Below are 4,579 nucleotides of genomic sequence, written 5' to 3' on the forward strand. Positions count from 1 at the left end.
CTCAGCCTGCACAGCTGGAAGCCAGGTCACCTGCCTTGCAGTGAGGTCTCACCCTTCATAGAGCAAAGTCTGAGAGAAACCTGGCAAATAGCTCAGGGACACGGTGAAGCCTGAGGGTCGGAAGCACTGAGAGACCTTTGGGCAACTCTGGGGTCAGTCTTCATCTACCAAATCAATATCCCAGACACGATTCGGGAAATAGATGCGGAGAACAGCCTGATATGAAATTTCATGTTCGCCAGGCACAATTGCCAAGTGCCTTTCCTTCTTCTCTCCCTCGGACAGTTCAAATCAGGATTTTCAGCTAAGTGAAGGAGAAAGATAAAGAACAAAATCCCAAACAAAGCCAGTTATGGACAAACACTATACAATTCCACAGTAAGTAAACATTTTGTGTCTCTTTAAGGGGAAATTTCTTTGCAGAACGATGGTGTTGGGTCTAAGTCCTTCCCTAGGTGCATATATGCTTTGCACACAAACATATGGTTTCTGTCACAACTAGTCAACCCTGCTGTTGTAGCATGAAAGCAAATGATATATATGTTAATGAATGACCATGGTAGCACCCAAAAAACCTTTATTTACAAAAATGGACGTAAGCTGGATGGGACTCTTCGGCTGTCGTTTGCTGGGTCCTGCTCACTGCGTTGTTGCCATATAGTCAGATTCTAGAGATGTGATTCAGATAAAACTATTGTTTTGGTTTCAAATTCCCATGCTGTTAGTATACAAAATTTAGGAAAGTACAGGTTGGTCAAAGAGGACCGACTCCCAGTTTTAAGGTGGATAAGTTCTGGGGATCTATTGTACAGCACGGTGATTATAGTTAATAACGCTGTAGTATGTACTTGAACATTGCTAAGAGAGTAGATCTTAAAAATGTTCTCAACACAAAAAAAACACGGTAGTCATGTGAGATGATGAAGGTGTTAGCCGAGGCTATGGTGGCAGTCGTTGTTGTGACAGGTAAGAATATCAAGTCAGCATGTTGCACACCTTAACCTTACACAATATGAAAGGTCAATTACATGGCACTAAGGCTGAAATAAAATCAAGAAAATTAAATATTTGTTTTCAGAGTTTATAGGTATTGTCTGTGGGAAGGTCAGTCTACTAAAAGTTACTAAAACATCTTTTAAAAAAGAAAAGAAAGTACAGGCTTATAAAGGCACTCACTGTTCATTTACAGCTTTTCAGCAGGCATTTCTGTCAGGATGAAGGATTCAGGTTATACTGCAACTTTGTCTCTGTGACCGTAACTGTCACATCTGTGGGGTTGTCCCTGGGTCCCAATGGAGATGGCTTTGTTCTGTCTCCAGATGTTTCCTACACATCGTTTAGTGCAATAACCAGGGAACCAAATGACCTCCTGGCCCCTAGCCACAGGTTGTATTTATACCTGGAGGCTGCAAGGCTATCTTATGACCCTCAGCTTGCCCTGCTTATGGCATAACGAGAACAAGACTATCTTGTGTTGGTTCTTTGTTCATGGGTCATTGTTCTGACATCCCCATCTCCCATGCTCCATCTCTTTCCCACTGGTGTGAGCTCTCCCTCAGCTTCAATCTATTAGTAGTCTAGCTGACCCCTGTGTTGGCTATTTGTCTCCAAATATCCCTCTCCAGATCCACTCTCCCTCTTCTCCCACTGTTCTCCACCCTGGAAGCCTGACTGTTCTGGACTACATCAAAGCCATCTCAATCTTCCTTGCTCACTTTTGGGTCCAGCCAAAAAGGATTCCTAACAAGAGATATGGGGAGGGAAAGAGAGTGAGGATGGGGTATTTATTCCCCCAATTCTTTCCCTGTAAGGTCACCTTGGGAGGGCCCCATTTCTTGTTTGAAGATGGATGCTCCTCTCAAAACAACCAAGAGCCTTGAACCTTCTGGAGGCTGTAGGCACCCCCCGCCCCATCTCTGCCCCAGGTCTCGGGGCCGGCACAGGGCTACTGCCACTAGCTCCGGCACCTACCCTCTTCCTGCACTTCCCCTACACCCCACCCACAGCTTTGTACCTTATCACTTTATAAATTAATCTTCCTGGACGATCTTCATTGGGTGGTACCATCTGTTCCTGTGCAGACACTGATTGATGAAACAGATGTGGACTGTTGGCTGCACTGTCACCGTGCCCTCTGGCAGAGAGCCCAAAGTCTTGGAGAGACTTCTAGAAGTTTCTTACAGAAGCATCTCTAATTGTTAAGTCATCCAAATGTTGAATCCCCCTGAATACAGTGTTCTCCCGACAAGAGTAGACACGCATAAGCCTCAAATAGATGTCATGTTGATCTGCAGGGTGTGACACATGGTGGCCAGTCTACAGGGCTGTTAGTATGACCATAAACCAAACAGTCCCAGGAGCTCCCACTCCTGAGGCAGAACTCACAGAGCCTTAGCAACTCAACACTACTGAATCTCAAGCCAAGCACAGTTCTCAAGCAGCTTTGTAGATCCCAAAGGAGAAGGTAGACCCTAGAACAGTTTCTAGAAACAACTTGCAGAGTTTAGTTTAGCTGGAAGAGCTCACCATCAAGGGCCCCTTAAAGAAGTGGTTTGTGTGGTGGTTAAGGACGGATTCTGGAGCCAGCTGTATGTTCCATCCCAGCTTTGTGTGATTCCAGCTTTGTGACCTTCAGAACATACCAGTGATAAGACCTTAAGCAAAATGGCTTAACTGTCATCAGTCTGTTTCCTCATTTCTGAAATAGGAGCTGCTGTGAGAATTAAATTGGTTAATATTTGTAAAATATTTAGAACAGTACCTGATACATAGTAAGTACAATAAGCATTAACTATTACTGTTATTGAAGTAGAAACTTTCCTTACCATCATTTGTGTTGAAATCTGCTTGGTTGTGCTTGGAAAACCTCTCACCCCCAGATGTACCCTCTTTTTTTTTTTTTTTTTTTAATTAAAGGACCACTAGGTCCTTTAAGGAACAATGACCTGGTATGCTCTGCAGAAATTTTCATATTGGGTCATAATTTCCTGGTTTAATTCAACTCTCAGTCAGCAAGGGTAGAATGTGCCCATCCTCACTCGGTGTCTTATGCTAGAGAAGGCAGCCGTGAACAAGAAAGGCCCAGTTGCTGACCTTCATGAGAGTGAAAAAACACAGCTAGGGCTGGGAGTCAAATGTCTTCACAACTACATTTAATTTAAAACAAGCCACTTGAGAAAATTCAGCTGTAGGCTTGGCCTTCTCTCATCAACCTGAGCTGCAATCAAGCTGTGACTAACTCAGACTTTTCCCATCAAGACCCTTATGTTCTCTCTGTAGATTCCCTTGATACAAGAGTAAATAGACTATCACAGGACCTTAGCACCTCTACTCCAGAAGAGTCTTCTAGAAGCATGAATGGATTTTCAGTTTAAAGTGCTTAAAATCAGGAGAAAAAGACTTTTGATTACTTTTTCTATAATGAGCATATACTGGTTTTCTTTGGAGAACTAAAAATTTTTCAATTAAAAAAAAGTTTACGGTTGCAATAGAGAGTATCCTTCTTAAAGTCTCGGAAAGCACATCAGAAATAAGACACATCACAAGTTGACACTAATCACACTCAAATAATGTGTCTAAAAACAAGTGGGAAAAAAAAATTTTTTTTAAAGATTTTATTTATTTATTTGAGAGAGAGAGAGCACATGAAGGGGGGAGGGTCAGAGGGAGAAGCAGACTCCCTGCCGAGCAGGGAGCCTGATGCAGGACTCGATCCAGGGACTCCAGGATCATGACCTGAGCCGAAGGCAGTCGCTTAACCAACTGAGCCACCCAGGCGCCCAAGTGGGAAAATTCTTAAGTGTTCATGCTTTCTTTTTTATTTTTTTACATTAAAAATTTATTTTAATTTTATTTTTTCCAATTATTTTATTTATTTATTTTTATTTGATTATGTTATGTTAGTCACCATACAATACCTCATTAGTTTTTGATGTGGTGATCCATGATCCATTGTTTTCATATAACACCCAGTGCTCCATGCAGTACGTGCCCTCCTTATATCCATCACCCGGCTAACCCATCCCCCCACCCCCATCCCCTCTAAAACCCTGTTTGTTTCTCAGAGTCCATAGTCTCTCATGGTTCATCTCTCCCTCCGATTCCCCCTGTTCATTTTTCCCTTCCTTCTCCTAATGTCCTCCATGCTATTCCTTATGTTCCACAAATAAGTGAAACCATATGATAATTGACTTTCTCTGCTTGACTTATTTCACTTAGCATAATCTCCTCCAGTCCCATCCATGTTGATGTAAAAGTTGGGTATTCATCCTTTCTGATGGCTAAGTAATATTCCATTGTATATATGGACCACACCTTCTTTATCCATTCATCTGTTGAAGGGCATCTCGGCTCTTCCCACAGTTTGGCTATTGCGGACATTGCTGCTATGAACATTGGGGTGCATATGGCCCTTCTTTTCACTACATCTGTGTCTTTGGGGTAAATACCCAGGAGTTCATTTGCTGGGTCATAGGGTAGCTCTATTTTTAATTTTTTGAGGAACCTCCACACTGTTTTCCAAAGTGGCTGTACTAAGTTGCATTCCCACCAACAGTGTAAGAGGATTCCCCTTTCTTCA

General features: G+C 42.6%; 1 long non-coding RNA gene across 1 annotated transcript in view; it reads left to right on the plus strand.

Annotated features, from left to right (window-relative positions):
• Positions 1–295: 295 nt before the first annotated feature.
• LOC144381460 (uncharacterized) overlaps positions 296–4,579 on the plus strand; it is a 6,125-nt gene continuing 1,841 nt past the window's right edge. Inside the window, exon 1 of the long non-coding RNA XR_013446700.1 lies at positions 296–378. This is a non-coding gene — a long non-coding RNA (uncharacterized LOC144381460). The remainder of the gene's footprint in view (positions 379–4,579) is intronic.

The sequence above is a fragment of the Halichoerus grypus genome, chromosome 4 (genome assembly GCF_964656455.1).
Source record: "Halichoerus grypus chromosome 4, mHalGry1.hap1.1, whole genome shotgun sequence".
NCBI classification, from domain to species: domain Eukaryota; kingdom Metazoa; phylum Chordata; class Mammalia; order Carnivora; family Phocidae; genus Halichoerus; species Halichoerus grypus.